This window comes from Rattus norvegicus, chromosome 17 (genome assembly GCF_021556685.1).
Source record: "Rattus norvegicus strain SHRSP/BbbUtx chromosome 17, alternate assembly SHRSP_T2T, whole genome shotgun sequence".
NCBI lineage: Eukaryota > Metazoa > Chordata > Mammalia > Rodentia > Muridae > Rattus > Rattus norvegicus.
Window position 1 is genome coordinate 4,768,381 of NC_141550.1, and position 21,603 is coordinate 4,789,983.

A 21,603-nucleotide genomic window follows, 5' to 3' on the forward strand; every position below is an offset into this window, starting at 1 on the left:
GCACCTTTTCCCACGTGAATACAGACTTTAGAAACATCGAGGGGCAGGGTAGGATCCAGGGGAAGATGCTGCCCATCGGCTGAGTTTGAGATGCTAGAGACACTCTATTTGCCAGGGGAAGGACTCCAGGTGTTTTCTCTATGTGACTGATTGCCATGGTCCTCTCAGTGGGGTGTCATGGTTACAAGTTCCAAGCCCCACTCCTACTGTCCTCAATTCTGAGTTTCCCGGGATTTAGGCTCACTCAACCTTACAGCTCTTCTGTCTGGTGGCATGGTTCACTTGCCCCCAATACAAAGATGCATATGTGCACCTACACATGCCAGAGAGAGAGAGAGAGAAAGAGAGAGAGAGAGAGAGAGAGAGAGAGAGAGAGAGATTCTAGAATGCTGAAGGATTAGCCTGGAGTGAGAGCTCAATCTCCAGTAATTCAGTTACATCTATAGTGTCCGTCTCACGTGCACATGTACTTTTGCTTGTTTAAGGCAGGCCAAGCTAGGCTGCTAGGTTCTGTGAGCTAGGCCTGTCTCTTTCTCAATGTAGACTCTCTCTCTCTCTCTCTCTCTCTCTCTCTCTCTCTCTCTCTCTCTCTCTGTGTGTGTGTGTGTGTGTGTGTGTGTGTGTGTGTGTGTGTGTGTGTGTTATATGTTTGTCTGTGTGTCTGTGTTGAGGTTTGGTGTGTTGCTATATATTGTAATGCTAAATACTGGCCCCCAAGCATTGCCTCGGGGATGAGGCAATCCTGGTACACTCTGTAACCTTGCTCCTTAATTTAAAACTATTAGCTGAATAAAGATGTCCCCAGCCTATAGTTGGGCAGAAAAGAGGCAGGTTGAGCTTCGATTCCTGTGGCTTGTGGTCTTGAATCAGGGACCATGAGGATGAGGAAAGGAAAGAGAAAGTGAGGAGAAGATGCCATGGGGGAAGGGATCTTGTGAACTGGCCTTGAGGGCTGGCCAGTATGAGTAAGAGTGGCCCAGTCATATCTTCAGGTTATTAGCAGGGAAGTGGACAAAACAGCTTAGAGGGTAGATATCTGCCCATCTCTGGTACTGTCTAAGGCTTATTATAATTATAAAAGTTTCATGTCTTTTATCTGGGAACTAAATTATGTAAGGTGAGGTAGAAACCCCCAATTAATACTAATTTTTAACTACACCATCTCTCTGTCTCTATAACTCTCTGCCAGTCTCTCTGTCTCCCCCACCCCACTTTCTGGCACAGTCTAGCTGTGCAGCTCAAGCTGGCCTCAAACTCACGTCTTCTACCTCAGCTGCCCAAGCGCTGCTAAGGCATGTGCCACCATGCTCAACCAGAATGCAGTTTCAGCTTAAATGGTTTCAACTAACAGTGGGTTGACCCTCATGCACCCCACCTCCCACTCACAGTTGAATGGAGTCATCTCACACAAAGCCAATATGAGTGTCGAATATTTCTAGTAAAGCACTGAACACTGGACTGAAGGTGAACAGGCAAACTGTGATAATCATGCTCACTACTCATCTGCCCAGCTTGGGGCATCTCTGTATAGTTACACAGACATACAGAGACATGTAGACATAGATAGGCAGGCACATACACACATACACACATGCATATACACATACATGGATATGCACACATATATGCATACATGCATATACACATACATAGACCTACACACATACACACACATGAATACACACATACATATACACACATGCATACACATATGCATGCATATCCACATACATGCACATATATACATGCATACACAAATACATACCCGCATACATATACAAACATAGACACATGCATGCACATACATACACGCATACAGGCATATACACATATACATATATACATGCATACATGCATATACATATACACATATATACATGCATACATGCATGCACACAATACACACATACATGCATACATGCATGCACACATTTCTGTTATGTAACTAGATGTCACAAAGCTGGTCATTTTTGCATGTGCTGGGCCCCATATATCCGGTGTGAACTCCTTCTCCACCAAAGCTCTTTAGACCCGCTTGGGACCCAGCAGCTTAGTTTCACAATCCAGTCTGAGCTGATCTTGGCCAAGGCTATGGAGGACAGAAGCTGACTACATCTCCATCATCCGATTTTATCTCTTCTCCAAACACTGGGCCCACTTCCTCAAAAAGTGTTACCCCTGGAGCTGACTCACCCCATCCCATCCTACCCAAGCTCGGCCCCACTGCTCCCTCAGGAGGCCACCCCTGTAGCCCATGGTCAATCAGAGCTTATGCCACGAATTTTTCTTGCAGCACCTAGGGCAAAGAAGAAATTTTATAGTGATTGTGGAAAGTCATAGGATGGGGTGTCCTGTTGAAAGGGACCTGTACTGGCTGGTTTTGACACAACTTGACACAAGCTGGAGTTATCACAGAGAAAGGAGCGTCCCTTGAGGAAATGCCTCCATGAGACCCAGCTATAAGGCATTTTCTCAATTAGTGATCAAGGGGGGAGGGCCCAGCCCATTGTGGGCGGTGCTGTCCCTGGGCTGGTGGTCTTGGGTTCTATAAGAAAGCAAGCTGAGCAAGCCAGTGGAAGCAAGCCAGTAGAAAACATCCCTCCATGGCCTCTGCATCAGCTCCTGCTTTCTGACCTGCTTGAGTTCCAGTCCTGACTTCCTTTGGTGATGAACAGCAATGTGGAAGTGTAAGCTGAATAAACCCTTTCCTCCCCAGCTTGCTTCTTGGTCATGATGTTTTGTACAAACCCTGACTAAGACGGGACCCCAGAGAGAGAAGAATCCATCTGACCTAGCGGTTCTCAACATTCCTATGCTGTGACCATTTAAAACAGTTCCTCCGGTTGTGCTGACACCCCAAAGGTAAAATTACTTCTGTTGCTACTTCATAACTGTGATTTTGCTACCGTTATGAATCATAATATATTTTTGAAGACAGAGATGGGCCAAGGGGGCCATAAATGACAAGTTGAGAACGGTTGATCTGAATGCAGAGAAAAACAGGTTTGAGAGTATTTTTTTTTTTTTTTGCTTCTTTTTTTCCGGAGCTGGGGACCGAACCCAGGGCCTTGCGCTTCCTAGGTAAGCGCTCTACCACTGAGCTAAATCCCCAGCCCTGAGAGTATCTTTTGACCCCTGGATCAAACTATGCCTGAAACTCGACCCCAATCTACCATGAACCTTTTCAGTTAGGAATCATTAGCGTCTCCTTTTCCCTTTGGCCTGAATGAATTGAGTGTTCTGTCACTCGAAACCAAGAGAAGCTGATTGATAAAATCCCTTTGTGTGTCACCGCAGAGGCCTGGTGTCTTTTTATGGTCTGCTCTGGCAAGACTCCAGGCTTAATCTCTCTCCCAGCCAGCATCTGCCCTTAGAGCGGTCCCCTCTTCTGTCTTCGGATTCACAATCCCCTTTCTCTACATTCTGTTCTCCACAGTACAGATGTCTAATAGCTGTCTTCACTCAACTTCTCCTAGGGGGATATTTGCATGTTTTAGACCCACTACTCTGAGAAGTTCTCGGGAGCGGAGCAGGCAGTTCCTCAGTACGTGGGGCTGAAGGGAGATATTGGAAACAAAGATTCACCCCACACCCTCTCTGTAAGACTGTGGATCCACAGTTACCCACAGATTTTATTCTCCTAATTAATTGGAAGGTCACATTTTGTATCGTTTTGTTCCTTGTTGCTAAGGAGGGACTCTTTGAAAGTCTAAGCTCCCCTCTGGGTGGATGACTCTCCAAAAAATCTCTACCTTGACGTAACAAGGCACAAAAGAGCCTTCCTGCAAATACTTGGTTTCTTAAAGCTTCCAAAACAAAACCACTGCCAAAATTTAAGGACTGCAAATGGTTGCACCTAGAACTGTCAGCCATCAGAAGAAATCACTCAGATATGTAGAGGGCACCATCAAAATTAATCCTTCCTGCCTCCATCTGTCTGGACAGAGAACAGGAGGCAACCTGCCAAGCCGGTGCCTGCAGGCCTCAGCCTCATGCTGGGACATTTTCTGTAACTCACAGCAGTAATTTTATATACACACTAGTCAGCTGCAAGTGTGTGTGTGTGTGTCTGTGTGTGTGTGTGTGTGTGTGTGCGTGCGTGCGTGCGTGCGTGCGTGCGTGTGTGTGCGTTTGCCGTCATATAAACAGTTTTTCATCAATACACACAGGTCATTTCGCATCAACTAAAAGGTAGTAACCATTTCACCACAGCGTGAGCTACAGTACAGAGGAAAATGGAGCCAGTATAAACCTTGAACTGCCGTCCCCGCGGCTGGAAACGGGGCTTTGTTCCCTCTTGTTTACTTCACCTCAGATAAAAACAAACTCTTTCATGTTATCTTGTGGGTCCTCTAAACTTTGAGGAGTCACCACTGCTGGGACTTCTGTGGCCAACGCTTCCTGACACATCTTTGTAGTTTTATTTCCCACTGTGGACTCTGTAATAAAGATCATGACCCCTAAGCTACTTGTGGAGGAAAGGGCCAGCTTATGGCTCCCAGGTCACACTCCTGCACTGAGAGAAGTCAGGGCAGGAACTCAAGGCCGAAACCAAAATAGAGTCATGGAAGACGAGATCCTGCTTACTGGCTTACCTTCAAGATCATGTGGGACTACTTTTCTTATGCGGCTAAGACCATTTGCCTAGGACTAGAACCGCTCACAGTGGGCTGGACCCTCCTACATCAGTTAGTAATCAAGTGAATGCCCCCACAGACATGCGCACAGGCCAATCTGATGGAGGCAAATCCGTCAAATGAGGTTTCCCTTTCCTCCAGTGTGCTAGTTTGACAGCCAAGACCAGCCATCTCACACACACAGGGTTTCAGTAATCCCGCATGCAGTGTCGAGGAGTTTGGGATACACCTCTCATTTTCCCCTCCCACCCTTACCAAGTTCCGAGCTTCCTGCCTGTACTTGACACTAAGTAGTTAGTGTTGGTGAGGGTCTGCACATCCTCTGACATCTTCTCCACACTGCTCAACCATACACAAGCACAGACAGGCACACTTACTCAGATGCTCGTGACAGCCATGCCTGGTGCTCTATGCCAGCTGCCATCCCAAGTCTTTGCATATCCTCATGACAACTAGGTAAGGTGGGTGTTTCTGCTGTCCCCATTTAATACATGGAGATCACCACGAACAGGGCTTTCAATGTGTTCTCAGAGTCACACACCAGTAAGAGCAGGAGTGAGGACAACTCCAAGCTCCCCATCCAAGAAGTGGGTAAGCACAAATGTCAAAACACAGCTACTCTTCAGTCCAGAGGAGGATTATTATAGGAAGTAATCTTTGTGTGAATCTTGGAACCTTTACAAGCCAGACAGTGGATTTGCCGACAGAAAATCAACCAGTACCTGTAATTTGCACCCAGTTTGTCACCCTGGGACTAGTATGACAGACAATGTCTCTGAACATAGAAGAGAGATTCTGAAGCACAGAACGGCAGTGCGTAACCACATAAGTTTTCCTATATGTTACATACAAGTAACACAGCTACCGCTAACTGACTCCTAATCAGGCAGTGGCACCCCGGCATCCGTGAGGAGTCAGCTTTCACCATCTACTGCTAGATGAAGCTTCCCCAGTGAGAGCTGAGAGATGCACTCATCTATGGATATAAAGATCAGAACTTGGACAGTTTAGCAGAATAACTGGGTTGTCTCCCTAAGATCTAATAACCCATAGAGCTTTGGCCCAGTTCATAGTGACGAGCATAATGAGTTCTGTCTCACAGAGAAGGCTTTAAACACAAACAGAAAGTGGTTGGTTACTCCCACGCCTGTGCCACTGTTGCCAGGCGGCTCACAGGGTTCACAGCTGAGTAGACCACTGCTAACACCAATAACATACATAGTGCCTTCCATCCATGAAAGTTAGCCGGTAGGAATGAACCTTCAGTGTCCGTTCCAGCCTGCTTCATTCAGGTCTTATGGCTAGAGGGTGTGGTGTTTTCAGCAATAGGCTCTTTCCATCAAGTTCTGGTGATTGCCTATTTGTTTGGAGGTCTGTGGGGCACCATTGACCACCAACCTGAAAAGAGATAATCTACACCTGCCTCTGGGATTTTCGTCTAATAGCCTACAGTGGCTGAGGGAAGAAGTGCTTGTCTGTAATAGGGTAGCTCCATTTAAACTCTTTTTGTATATGTTTGCCCATGCTTATAACCTAGGAAGCTTCTACTAGAGTAGTAGGTTGCCTATGGTATTTTCCAAACTCTTGGGTGTCCCCACCCTCCCTTTTCCACCCTGCCCTCCCTTCTCTGCCTTCTGTTGGCCCTCCTATTTAAACACGCACATGTAAATATTCAAAGATCACATCCACCTGTGAGAGAGTATTGTTAGTATCGGTTTTTCTTAGTATTGGTTTTCCTGGGTCTGGGTTACTTCGTTCAGAGCGATGGCACTCACACCTTTTCCTGACAATTTCATGATGTTATTTTTCTTTACCACCGAATAATGTGCCCTTGTTTGTATGCACCACATTTTCATTATCCATTCTTCAGTTGGTAATGTCTAAGCTGCCTCGGTTCCCCGGCTGCTGCAGGTATTATGGCAATGAACACGGAGAACCAGACCTCCCTTTAGTACACAGAGTCCTCTGGGCATGTGCCCATGTGCTGTACCTGGATCATGTGATAGAGCGAAGTCGGGTGTTTTGAGGAACCCCCACACTGATTTCCACAGTGGCTGCACCAGTTCGAACTTCCACCAGCAATGAATAAGTGTCTCCCTTTTCCACACCCACACCAGCATTGGTTGTCATTTGTTTTGGGGTCTCTTGTTGTTCAAGGAAGGGTTTTACTATGTAGCCCTGGCTGGCTTGGAACTTACTATACAGCGCTGGCTGCCCTGGAATTCAGAGCTCCAACTCCCTTTCTAGCACTGTGACCAAAGGCATGGCCACCACCCTGGCAGTCATTTGTTTGCTTTGTTTTATCTTAGCTGTTCTAGGATAAGAGCAAATCACAAAGTACTTAACTTGAGTTTTCTTAAATATTTAAATCTTTTTTTATTTCGAGACTTTTTTCTTTTGTTCCATGCCCCAATTTTTAATTGGGTTGTTTTCCTGTATTTGTTTGTTTTAGTTCTGTGTATGTTCTAGACACTAACCCTCTGTCGGATGTATATGTGGTAAAGAGTGTTTCTCATTCTGCAGGCTGTCTCCTCAGTTAAAGATATACAAAGATTTCTAGTTCGATAAAGTTCCATTTGCCAGTTGTCTGTCTAAATGTCTGCATCATGGGGGTCCTGTTCAGAAAGTTCTTCTGTTCCTGTAATTTGAAGCATACACCTTATTTTCTCCTTGACCGGATTTGGTGTGTCCAATCCAGCCTTGTGTTAAGACCCTTCACCTACTTGCCCCTGAGTCTTTTGCAGAGACAAAGTCTTAATTTCACTCTTCTGCATGTCTATTCAGTTTAGCTAACACCAGCTACTGAAGATGCTTTCTTGCCCGATGTGCATTTTTTTTCTCATCCCAGACAGTTGCCACAGTAACAGAAAGTCGACCAACACAGGGCTCAGCACAGGTGCACAGTCTAGGTCAGCTGCATTCCAGCTGCAACAGGGACTTAAGCGATGACCCAGGACTCAGAAAAGGAAATGACTTCCCAGAGGCCACAGGGCAGAAGACTCTATCTGAGCCTCCTCTCAAGACAAGTGCCTTCCTTGTCACTTGTGTAGATGGTCCCATCCCAGTCATCTATATTTCCATGGAAACCAGAAAGCAGCATCCAAAGCAACAGATAGACATGAAAACTGGATAAAGTGGCCTTCTGCACAATCCTTTACCCCAGCCTCTGACCCCAAAACCTCCAATCAGCCTCCTAATCACCCAGTCAAAGTGGCTGGGACAAGGAACACAATCCTCCAACATGAGCAGCCAATCCATCTGCACAAAACCTTGAGATTCAGTGAAAGCTAGAGTGTTCCTGCCACAAAGTGGGGAGTGGGTTGCTTTACATAGGGAAGGAAAACAGAAAACACCTGGATTTGACGAGCTGGAGACAAGTTCTGGTACGTGCCACTGATCACGTGTGGGTGTCATTTTCTACTTGCCTCTGAGGCTAAAATATCAAAACTGACACCCTCCACACATTCCCTGAAAAAATGACCACAAATAATTTTATCATAAACAAGTCAGCACTAGAGTCCTGAGCTCCTAATTCGAGTGCAGGAGACAAAATGCTAATCCTTTAATTGGGCAGCATGTTCACCTGTCAAACTGACTTTCCTTCTCTTGAAAAGCTCTTTGCAACCATGGAGGCTGCTGCTGATTTATCCTGCTCAAGTAATTTATACTGTGATGGGGGGTTGGGATGATCCCTTCTCAAGGAAGGGAAGGAAAGAAAAATCCCAGCAGAAAGGGAAAAACATAATCTTGTTTTTAAAAAGTGAGTGCTATCCAAGCCTAGTCAAGAGCCTCCACCCTTGAGCCAACTTCCTGCTAGGGTGTTTCAGATAGGGTCCAGACAGGATCCACTCTGAGCAGCCCTGCAGCCAACACCTCTCGGCTATTCCAGAAACTAGAGGATTGAACTGGATGGGAGCCACAGACAAACCTAGAATCCAATGCAACCTTGCTTATTCCAGGACCTGAAGACAAGGTCCATGTGGTGGGGTTGGTTAAGACTGCAGGAGGACTGAGAAAGGAAGCTGCTTGGGTCTAAAGTCATCCTGAGCAGAGGCCGTCCTGTGTCTACGGTGAACAGCACAGCAGATGTGGTAACAAGGAAGCTTCTGCCTTAGCTTTTCTCAGGAATCTCATAGGGACTCAGAACAAGATACAAAGTTACCATCAAATGTCAGTGCTCAGAACAAGATACAAAGTTACCATCAGATGTCAGTGCTCAGAACAAGACACAAAGTTACCATCAGACGTCAGTGCTCAGAACAAGACACAAAGTTACCATCAGAGGTCAGTGCTCAGAACAAGATACAAAGTTACCATCAGATATCATTGCTCAGAACAAGACACAAAGTTACCATCAGATGTCAGTGCTCAGAACAAGACACAAAGTTACCATCAGACGTCAGTGCTCAGAACAAGACACAAAGTTCCCATCAGAGGTCAGTGCTCAGAACAAGATACAAAGTTACCATCAGATATCATTGCCCAGAACAAGACACAAAGTTCCCATCAGATGTCAGTGCTCAGAACAAGACACAAAGTTCCCATCAGAGGTCAGTGCTCAGAACAGGATACAAAGTTCCCATCAGATGACAGTGCTCAGAACAAGACACAAAGTTACCATCAGACATCAGTGCTCAGAACAAGACACAAAGTTCCTATCAGATGACAGTGCTCAGAACAAGATACAAAGTTCCCATCAGATGTCAGTGCTCAGAACAAGACACAAAGTTCCCAGCAGATATTGCTGTACAGCCACACACTGCTTCCAGCGTGTTTGGGAAGAGTTGTTGCTTCCAGCATCTCTCTGCTTCCAGCAAGTGGTCTTCAACACACCACATTGTTCTGAGTCGAGGGCATGAGTGGGTCCCAGACAAAAAGTAGGGAATGTGGTACAATGGAGGCAGAGCACAAGCAGGATGAGTACACAGCTACAATGACCTCAAGGGACCTTATCCACTTGGTTACAACAGGTTGGGTCAAAGTTTGGTTTGAAAGGTTGAAAAGCATCTCACAGAAGAACACTTCCATAAGAGGAAGAGGCTGTGCTAATAGACTCAGGGTGGGGCAGGAATCCTTGTAGTGTGTTGCCATGTCACTCATAACCCAGCAGTCACACAAGTGGCCCTAGTTAAACTCAGTTCAGTCACAAAATGAAACCAACATTCCTGAACCTTAGAAAGGGACAGATAGTGATGGGAGAGAGCACCGATACAGATGAGGAGGGATAAGGGGCCGGGTAAGTAACAGAATGCATTATGTACATGTGAAAACTGTCTAAGAACAAAAGTAATCAGTTTGTCAATAGTATATTACACTTCAGAAGGTCGAAGAAGGGTCACAACTTTGTGACCAGCTCTGTAGCTAGACCCTGTCGCAGATAAAATCAATGTCCTGCAAAAGCATAAAGTGGAAAAATAAGAAACCAAACCCAGAGGAAAGTCACAGCATGAGCAGCCTCTCAGTTCAGAAGGGGAACTGCTCAACTGGGGGCTTTGGGTCTCTGCAAACCTAGCAGTGTCTTTGGGAGGTTCTTGGGTTGTCAGCTTGATTAATTGTAAGAATACAACTTTGTCACAGATCTACTACCTACTTTCCAGAAGGACATAAGCTTCCTATGTAAAACTGGGACTCGGTATTCCAATATTATTTATACTCTCTGGTCATAACTACATAGAATCCTCAGATTTAAAAAACAAAACCTTACACATTAAAAAAAAATCTGGCAAGCGACCTAGTATAAATCAAAAATCAGAAATTCTCACCAGGCCTTTTTCAATCAATATTTTGTGTTTGAATATATAACTGATGAGGCTTTTTATAAACTAAGAATGAGGCTTTTTATAAACTAATAACCTCCAGGGAACAAGATAAAAAAAATAGCACCATCTAGCTACAAGGTCTGCAGGGAGAGGAAGGCATGTTGAGACAGATGCGTACAAGGCCTGTACATGGCTTGTCCGTCTTGAGAGGAAGTCAGAATAAGTAGGAGCTGCTGAGGATTCACCACTCTGAATTCCAAGGATCTCTTTTAAAGATAAGCAATGATTTAATTTGAATAATTGCTATGGTCCAAAGGACATTGGCATTTCAGCCCAGGTTATCAAAGAACCCCCAAGCCATGGGAGAACAGTATTTTATTAATGTTCTGTTCTATGATCTTATCAGCAACTGCACCTCTTTTGATTAAACATCTACACCACTCTGTGCTGTGTGCCTCACTCCCTCCTCCTCCCTGTAGAACAGAAGATGCTTCAAAGGGTTATGCAGAGAAGTTGTTCGTGGGTCTCTACATCCTGGGCAAGGGTAAACTCCTGGTCTTTTCTTAGATGCACGAGGACAGTCCCAGGAATCTTCTGTGCTAGACAAGAGAACTCCATACCTTCCTTGGCTAGGCCCTCGATCAGCCTGCCTTGAAAGGTAAGTGCTGTGAAACAGAGGCGAGGTCAGAGCAACCTGTCTGAGCTGGGCGTCTCTGGCTGAGTCCCACAGGCACCGGAGCCAAGGTTGAGTGATTCCTGCTCATCCCCAGTCTCACTCTCTCACATTATTACATCCACGCCCCAACCCCAGCCCTGGGCCAGCAGCTCATGTCTCGTTTTATAGGTTTATAAATGAACTTTCAGCCTTGTTAGCTACCGGCTTGCTCTTCTTTTTGCAAGAGTTTTATACAATAGCAACACACATTAATTTTCACAAATGAAATCACATCATGTTTGACAGAAAATATGTCTAGCTTGTTCTTATTTTCTGCTTTTTATGACTCCTCAAATAGCCTATGATTATATCCTGAATCCATTTCCCTTGTGTGTCTCTGTTCACATCATCACAGATAACACATGCAAGCTCTCACACATATGCATGCACACACACAGATAACATATGTAAGTTCTCACACATATGCATGCCCACACATGCACAGACACTACATGCACATGCTCACACATACATACACACACATGTACATACACATATTCACTCACACACATGTACATGCACACACTCACTCTCACACAGATACTACATGAACATGCATACACACATGCATTCACATACACATACACAGTCACTCATGCACACACATGCATACACACTCATGCATATACATGCGCATATACATACATAAATGCAGACAGATACTACGCATGTACACCCATGTACACACACACACCTGCACAAGTGCATATTCACTCACACACAGTTCCCATGTACACTCACTCTCACACAGACACAGAATTTTATTGTTCCATGTCTATTTTCTAAGTTTGGGTCTTTTTATACAGATTTCTCTGCTCTTCTTTCTTCTCACTCAATTCTTTGTGGATAATGCTGGCTCTGCCTGCTGTGTCAAATGTCTAACTGTGCATCCTGGGAAGTGCTCCTAATTATCCCACAGTCAGTCTCCCTGGGGCTCTTTTTGCAAGCTCCCATTTATTTACTTTCTTTTTACCTTTACTGACAATACTCAGTGAACACCCTTGTAAATCTAAATCTTCATGTGCGTACTTCAGTTTTTGAAGAAATTTGTGGGCATACCCTCCTGGGTTGAAAAGTACAAGTACCTTTTAATCTCAGTAGGTGGGCCACCTTGATGGCTAAATTCACCTGAGCTTGCTGCATCATTGTCCGTAAACCTGGTGACGATTCACATTGCTACTAGCCATGGAGGAGGATGGCCTCCCCCAGCATCTTCACCAGGGTGAGAACCAGTTAAATTTCTACTAGCGGCTGGCGCTTCATTGCTCCATAGAGCTGCCTCTTTCTGGTTCTTCGCAGACGTGGGCATTTCTTTATATCTGAATTGTGCAGATCCATTCAGCCAGTGTTTTTTTCTCAGTGCCTCCTCAGTGACAGGTCTGCAAGGTAACCAGGAAGTGGGTAGAAAGCACAGCTGAAGCCAGGGATAAGGAGGCACAGAGTTAGGGAATAGGATCGCATCCAGTTTCCCCCAAAGGCCAGTGAGACCCAGAAAGAAGCTCTACTTCATGTCGGCCTTTCTCTGTTCCTCCACGGGAGCAGATCCCCAGGGTCTAGGTGCAGAGCTGGCCTCGATGGCACCAGTGAGGTCTGCTGGAAAGAAACAACAGGAGGGAGAAGAAGAAGGAGCCTGTGGAGGAAGGAGGGAGGACAGGAAAGGGGCGGAGCCTGTGGGGACAGGAGGGAGAAGGGCAGGAAAGGGGAGGAGCCTATGGAGGCAGGAGAGAGAAGGGCAGGAAGGGAGGGGCATGCAGAGATGCCTACCTGCCCAGCTTTGGGAGTAGACACTGGGTGCACAAATCATGTTTATTCCTTGCACTGAACACATAAGACAGAGTAGAGTTGATCTCCACAGAGAGGCAGTCTTAGCGGTAATGAGTAACTTGCCCTGCATTATTCAGTCAGTGAGGGATACATGTTAGACACAGCAGAGACTGCTGTGCACCTAGCTGGCACTGTGAAGGTACCAGAAGGACCTAAGTGGTGTGCTGTGCCCATAGAGAAAACTCGGGACACTCGAAGCTCCACAGTCACTCTCTGGAGCCTTGCTTGAAGTCCGACGTCCTCTGACCCCTCCATTTGCGGCATCAAACACTCTTGTACCCAACCAACAGGAATTTAGTAATTCAGACAAAGTTCTTGGCCTTCTGAGATTATTAAGACTGTCTTAGCTCACTCCTGGTTGGGGTAGGAATCTCTAAATCACCCAGCCTCAGCTCAGTCAAATCAAATGTTTGTATCAGCTCTGACTCAGGGCTGAACAAGTATCATTTTACAATATGGCCTTAAAAGGGAAGATGGATGTGTAAGGAGAACGAATCTCAGATTTCTGCCAGGAAGAATGTCACTGGAATGACAGCTTAGGACAGTGTGCACATCACATGTCTTTGAGGGATCTCAAGGGTTCCTCAGGAGGGTTCTGGACCATGTCATGTCTTCTTTTACGACATGCCAGTCACCTTACTAACCATTGTTATTAGTCTTGCTTCCTTTAACCCAAACTTTATCATCACTGTGCACTACAATCTCATTCTGGGATGACGTACAATTGTTCAGTGTTAATTCGTAATTTAGGACTCTTTAGATGTTTGCATGAAGCGACTAATTATGGGAAATAGAAACAACTCCTTTGACAGAAGTCAGCCACCCTGAGCTGAAGAAAGGACAAAGAAGCAGGGCCCCAAAGGTTCTAGGGGTGAGCATCTGCTCGGGTTTCTCCTTTTACTGTCAAGTCTCATTACGTAAAGGTGGCTTGTGTTTCACACTAATTAACTAAAAGGTTCAGACATTAATCCAACGCCAAATAAGTCACCCCATGCAATAAGGCATTTGAAAAAGGCCAGTCCCAGTTCTATGGGATTTATCAGAGAAAACAGACGTGACACAATCTTAAACACTAGCTGAAAGGCATTGCTACATTGCACTTTTGTACAAGAGACATTTCCTCCTGGTTCGTTTGTGCCCTTTGGGCACATCACTCAAGTGCACAGTAAGAAGAAAATACAAGATGAGGACCTCGGAAAAGAGGGATGTCTGGTATGTGTGCCTGGTGTGTGTGCCTGACATGTGCGTGTGCCTGGTGTGTGTGTGTGTGTGTGTGTGTGTGTGTGTGTGTGTGTGTCTGTGTGTGTGTGCCAGATGGGTGTGCCTGATGGGTGTGCCTGATGCATGTGCCTGGTGTGGTATGTTTGTGCCTGATATGTGTATCATCCAGCCTTCGGAAGGAAGGAAACCGCTGCATGCAACCACATGAATGAACCATGAGTTGTGAAACCTTCTGTAACTTGAAAGAAGACAGACTCATGAAAGATCACACAGTACATGTTTGCCTCCATGGGAGATGACCATAGTAAGGAAGTGTACAGACACAAAAGGAGACTAGAAGTGTCTTTAGAATGGGAGGGAGAACGTAGAAAGGACATAGCTAAAGAGGTTGGGGTTTCTTTTTGAGACAAAAACAGCTTTCAGGAAACCACTGAACTGTGCCATTCTAGACAGGCAAAATGTATGCTGTGTGGATTGTAGCCCAGTGAAGCTGTTTAAAATAAAAAGCAGCAGATGGGGGTGCAGGTACAGGAACGGCTCTGTCAGCACCAGCAGAAGTAAAGATCAGGGAGGGAGGGTAGAGAGACCACTAACTCTCCTTTCACAGTGAGTCCCTGAGAAACCCACTGTAGACTGATTCACCTCTATCACAGCCCTGCCCCAAGCTCAGGAAGGGCATAGAAAAGGGGACAGAAAATGCGAGAGCTGGCAGAGGCGGGGAGCTGTGAAACGCTGACCTGTGGACCTAATGTGGTTCTGCAAACTTCATCTCACAACAGCTGGGCTCACCTTGCCCACGGCTGGCCCCGCACAAGATCAAGCCGGTCTTCTGAGTCCCCTTCCTCTGTGCAAGAGCTATTGACAGCAGATGGGCTGTTGAGACAGATGGACAAACAGACAGAATCTTTTGAGGACATGGACAAAGGTAGGATTTCCACATCCAACTGAAAACTGATGGCCACACCCCCAAGAACAGCACTAATTGGACACAGGTGTTAGTAATAACAAGAGAGAAGTGATGGTGGGAAGAAGCAGTGAGGAACAGTAGGAGGAGTTGGAGAGATGGAGGGACAAATGGACATGATCAAAATACATTAGAGACTATCTATGGCTAAACAAGAACTGTTTAAGTGTTAACATAAGGCTTACTGTATGTGTCATACTTTATAACAAGTGACTCCAATTTCCCACCAGGGTGAAGAACACGGACAGGCCAACCCCCTCTCATTACTATTTTTCCTATTTTTACATATCCATGTACTTTGCTTGCATGCACATCTGTGCTCCATGTACATGCCTGGTGTCTACAGGAGTGAGAACAAAGCATTGGATCTTCTGGAGACGACACGTAGGTGCTAGGACTCAAACCCACATTCTCTGCCAGAATAGCCAGTGTTCTTACTGCTCTCCAGCCCCTGTTACTACTTCCAACTTACTAGAATTGATTCTAATGCAGTAAGACAAGAAAAGTACCAAGATATACCTACCCATGGTTAAGTAGACAACATCAAATAAAACTATCATTGTGAGTTGATGGTATTACCATCCTGTAGGAAACCCAGAAGAATCAACAGTAATGACCAAAAAACTAGGACTGACAGATTACAGGATGTGAAAGTCAGTCACATTCCTATAGCAGTTAAGATGAGAGAGAAAGAGAGAGAGAGAGAGAGAGAGAGAGAGAGAGAGAGAGAGAGAGACTTAAGTCTAAATCACTTAGAACATGTGCAAGACCTATACAAAGAAAACTAGGAAGTTCTAGCTGAATGTACCAAAAAGAAGTCCATGGAAATGAACACACAATGTTGTTGGGGTCTAAGATTCTCCTGACTTAGTCTTATGCATTCAGAGCAATCCCAGCTCATATCAGAAAGTCAACTTGGGATATTTAAAGCTTAGGTGAACAAACCAAGGACTCAGGCAGCTTGTAAAATACTGAAGAGCAAAGCTGGGAAGCTGAGATTTCTTGACTTCCAGATGTGTTCTGAGGATCAGCAATGCAAATAGTGAGGTCAGGCAGAGGACTGAAGAATAAGTGATTATTATGTTCCATAAATATCAATTAATGCTGGAATTCAATTAATACGGTGGCAATTATTCCTGCCTTAGTGAGGGTTTGACTGCTGTGAACAGACACCATGACCAAGGCAACTCTTACAAGGACAGCATTTAATTTGGGGCTGGCTTACAGGTTCAGAGGTTCAGTTCATTATCATCAAGGCAGGATCATGGCAGTGTCCCGGCAGGCATGGTGCAGGAAGAGCTGAGAGTTCTCCATCTTCATCTGAAGGCTGCTAGTAGAATACTGGCTTCCAGGCAGCTAGGAAGTCCCCCCACCCTCCCATAGCTGAGGACGAACCCAGGGCCTTGCCCTTGCTAGGCAAGCGCTCTACCACTGAGCTAAATCCCCAACCCCTAGGATGAGGGTCTTAAAGCTCACACCCACAGTGACACACCTACTCCAACAAGGCCACACCTACTCCAACAAGGCCACACCTACTCCAACAAAGCCACGCCTACTCCAACAAGGCCACACCCACCCTAACAAGGCCACACCTACTCCAACAAGGCCACACCTACTCCAGAAAGCCACACCTACTCCAGCAAAGCCACGCCTACTCCAACAAGGCCACACCCACCCTAACAAGGCCACACCTACTCCAGCAAGGCCACACCTACTCCAACATGGCCACACCTTCTAATAGTGCCACTCCCTGGGCTGAGCATATACAAACCACCACAATTTCTTAACCACCTTTTTCCCAAATAATCACACTGAGACCTTTTAATATTTCAAAGCCTTAGGCCTGAGCTGGACAGACTCTCAAGCAGTTCACCCTGCATTCAAGTACAGTGATAAAAGCACTTGTTTTTACTAAGAAAGAAAGAAGTACAGAGAGGCAGGGGCCGGAGCGGGGGTCGCGGGGAGGTCTACACACCTGCCATACACACTCTGTGGAATTGGCCATTCACTTTATTCACACATCTTGACACTGCTTCGTTTGAGACAAGCATGCTGAGGGGGTGACTGAGAAACCGAAGCCACGTCTCAAGTTCACAATCCTTTATCTTCGAATTTGTCTTCACTCATCACGTTACAGGCTGACCACCTAGAAATCAACACCCACCCAGCTCTCAAGACGTCACATAAAAGTGGGAATCAGTCATGGGACCCCCCCGGGGGGGCTCCACAAAAAACATAATCAAAACGGCTCTGAAACATCTTTGGTTAGGCTCTGGGCAAAGGCTGACCACCCAATGTCATTGACTGTGTGGCTGGGGACAAAGCAGTCAGGAGTGTTTTGTGTAGAACATGAAACAGGAAATTAATGGAGCCGAGATTCCGGCGCTTTGGCGTGCTCCACGGACTAAGTCTGCTCTTCCCAACAGCCAAACTAAATTCCACACATTTCCTTCAAATCTAGAAAGAGCTTGAAACTAAAAGCCTATTTTTAAAAGACTGATTTTTTTCCCTCTATTTTATTGTATTTTCCTGTCCGTATGTTAGTGCACAACATGTGTGCAGTTCCTGCAGAGACCAGAAGAGGGCATAAGATCCGTGGGCGCTGGGACCCAAACCCCAACCAGGGTCCTCTGCAGGAGCAGCTCTCAACCACTGAGCTACCCGAGTTCCGTAGAAGCCAACTTTTTAAATGAATTGCTCTTTACCTGTAATTCTCCCCCTGAACAGGCAGTGAGATGTGTGTTGATAGTATCTAACTTCGAAAGCATTTGGGTGATGCTGTTAAAGGCACAGTCCCTGGGCAGAGTGATGCCATCCAATTCTTCCCGTCACCGACTTAGACAGTCTATCCAGCCCCAAATATAGTCAGTCTCCCCGCCTAAAAGGCAGAGATTAGAATATAATTACTATAGGGATTATTGTAGAGATCAAATGTGTTAATAAAGGTAACATATTTTAATTGTCCCCGACATTACACCCCATAATCTTTGAACATTAAAAGTTCTTCAGCTGGTGAGATGCCTCAGCTGATAGAGGTATTTGCTGCCAAGCCTAAGTTCAGTCTCTGGACCCGCATGAGGAAAGGGAAAAACTGACTCCCACAAGATGTCCTTTGACCTACACTCATGCATGTGCACACATATGCACATGTGTGCGCGCACGCACACACACACACACACACAATATTTAAATTCCCATAGTTTGGCACATGTTTCCCAAGATGAACCTATTGTGATTTTTTTTTTCCCCTCACAGCATTCATGCACTGATGAGATGCCTGCTGCTTGCCAGGCCCTGTGCTAGATGGTTACAATAACAAGGAAATAACAAGCAAGCCTCTCAGCCTGGGGACCAAGTAGCCCACTGCACATTCTCTAGTGTGCTCAGACCTCTTCGTTCACTGCTCTCTTTTCAAAGCATGAGACAAAAGGAACCTGTTATTTATACACAGTCAGGATGCCACATGCAAGCCAGGAATAATGTGGCACAAGCTGGATCCCCAAGAGAATGCCACCAAGAGGAACCATAGGACTTGACACCCTGACCCAACATTGGTGGCATGACTATAAATTACAGAGTCTTGAGCCACATTGCAGAGAAGTTCATCATGTTACCTGTTGGATGTGGTGTGTGACATACATCAATACATACATATATACATACATACACACATACACACATATACACACATACATATGTGCATACACATACATACACACATGCATATGTGCAACACACACATGAATACACACATACATATGCACATACACACATATCCATACATACACACGTACATACACCACATACATACATTCATAAAATTCACAGCACTATGTCCCTACTCAACCAAAACCATTCACACAGTACAGGTGTGTGAGAAACACACACAGACAGAAAGATCCAGAAGGTGCAAAGCGGGGCTCTGTGGTTCCCACCTGTAATTCCAGGACCTGAAAGGCTGACACAGGAAGATCATGAGTTCAGGACCAGACTGGGCTACATAATGATTACAGACTTTAGCTGTCTCAACAATTACAACGTCTAATACTGAACAGGACACTTCTTCTACGTCTTCTACTCTTGAGTTCCATAGAACAAAGAGGAAACCTCCTCAGAACGCATGGCTTGTGGGTTGCTTTGCTGTAAGCCTTTGGGTAGGCAAACAGAGATGTCCGTGACTGTGGCAATGCTAACCGGCCACTGGAAACTCATAACATCAGCTGCCCCTTTCCGGCTCAAAGACTAATTTTCAAAGATCTCTCTCTGTGGTTTCCAAGAGAAAACCCAGCAAGCTCCCATGATGCAATGCTCAGGGTGCCTCTCGAACACACACACCTCTCACTCCTTCCTGGTGTCTGGCACTCACGACCCTGCCCTCCAGTCGAGACAGCACATCAAAAACCAGACATTACAAAGTCATCACTGTTTTTCAATTCAGAGCAAAAATAAGTACACACCTCAAGCGTTCACAGGGGTCAGTCAGAAAAGAATTGAGGTTTCTAACAAAATAAATTCACAGCTGGGTCTTGCTTTTCTACGGGGGGCCATCAGCCTGATCAGAGTTCCAGGACTACTTTCTCAGACACTGAGAGAGAGCAGGAGAATTAGAAAGTGTTAGGCAAGCCACCAACCTTTGCCATCAGTGTCCCCAAAGGAATGGTAGTTGAATTATCCTTAGAATTGTCCCAACAACTGAGAACAGATAAGCACTCTCAGCCTGGGGACACTGGTGGGCATCTGGCACCTTTCTGCCTTCTACAGTATGAAGCCCCAGTGTGAGTAACTCGACCCCTCACCTGGTTTTGATCTGCCCTCTGGGAGCTGCACCCCCTCCCCCCAGGAATAAAACTCCTCCTCTGGAGGCCCCTGTCTGCATGGACTCCTCCAGGGGCCTAGGAGTCATATTGTCACAGACAGCCATAAAATCTTTATAGCTGCCAGGATCCATTGATCAGCGTGTCAACCGTCCATGCAGTAAAAGTTCAGCGTGTGAGAATTCAGAAGCCAGGGCACGGCAGGCCACACTCGCCGCATGGCTGCAGGGGTAGTGTCCTGGTATGGCAGGGTCCCACCTGTTCACTCGCCTCCCTCTAAACAGACAATATACATACATCCCCACCAATGATTAAAGAAAGGCAGAAGGTTTTAAGTTAAAATAGAGAACTGTAGGTGATGAACCATGCTTGTTTGAGGGGCTTAACGTAGCTGGGCATAATCCTCAAGCCACCCTTGGAGGACGAGAACTGTGGGGACAGGGGCAGAGACCGAGGAGCAGGCTCTGCTGAGGGAGCAAAGGGGATCGCTCTGTTTTCACAGTTGTGCTGGAAAAACAACGCTAATACCCAGAAGACCCAGGAGCGGCCCTCCATGGCTTATCTAGGAAGCCACTCCCCTACTCCCATACTCACACCGGGTCTAGACCAAACTGGGCATTATCTTATCAGCAACCTCCATAGATTAGTCAGGAACCTATGCTGACAGGGCCAGCCTAACGTGCCTGATGCTCTGGAAAATACAGAAGGAAATAAACTGCTTCCCACCTCAGATAACTGAAAAGGGGACTTCTCAGGCCTGACCCCCTCCATCCTGCCAGAGACTCTCCCTCTTTACTAACTAACGATGCCCCTGAGTCCACTTGAAAGGGAGAGAAAGACAGTCTCCTTCAGTGTCTCAATCGGAAGCCAAGGTCTGCAAGGAAACCACAGTAGAATCCTCCTGTGGCCGCTGCCACCACATGCCTTCCCTTAAAGATGCCCAGTGCATGGAGAACTACGGTTACTGGCTTCCCCTTGCAAGGGTTCCAACAAGCATACATCTGTAGGTACATGCGTAGTCAGTGCTATAAGACTAAAAATGACTGAGAGCTGTGCCAACCAACAGAACATAACATTCTGGGAAAGGACACAGTCCGGTGGGAGCTATGACTGCCCAGAAACTTCCTGCTCTGCTCTGAACATGCTGTTGTGGGGATCCCAACCACGATGCAATGCTTCAGGGAGACCCAGCGTATCTGTCCCGTTCACTCATTGAACACTCAAATATCTGCCACTGCTCAATGCTACAGTCAACTCATTTAAGCACTGTACACCCAATACTAAAGAAGATCGGAGAGAGAAAGAGAGAAGCTGCACCAGTTGCGAATTATATGCCACACAAGCATTCCCAGGGAAGTAGACAAAGATTGGAGCTCAGCGCAATGACAGACGAGCCTCTTGCTTCGCCACCTCAGTCTTCCCCATCTGTAAAATGGCCGTGTCCTCTGTGGGTCATGCCTCCTAAGGAGCAAACTGAAGAGACTAGAAAACCCTCAGAGCATGTCATATTGGCATTGATACCAAGTGTTTAGGATCCCCTCCCTCTCTGTGTGAAGAGGGTGCTTGTTCTTTTTCAGCAATGAATCATTCTGCAGTCAGAGGATAAACACAGCTCATAGTCCCTGGCAAGGAAAATTAGTAAACATTTTTACTCCATGAAGCCCTCACT

At 46.0% G+C, this 21,603-nt stretch overlaps 1 long non-coding RNA gene across 2 annotated transcripts in view; it reads right to left on the reverse strand.

Moving 5' to 3' along the window:
• Window positions 1-10,667: 10,667 nt before the first annotated feature.
• The window catches only part of LOC103694026 (uncharacterized), a 37,758-nt gene continuing 26,822 nt past the window's right edge, over window positions 10,668-21,603 (reverse strand). The window contains exons 3-4 of one of the 2 annotated variants that reach the window (XR_015641408.1): window positions 14,946-15,029; window positions 10,668-12,490 (exon numbers count right to left, since the gene is read on the reverse strand). This is a non-coding gene — a long non-coding RNA (uncharacterized LOC103694026). Of the gene's footprint in view, window positions 12,491-14,893; window positions 15,030-21,603 lie in introns of both variants that reach the window. The other variant, XR_015641407.1, reaches the window with a different exon arrangement.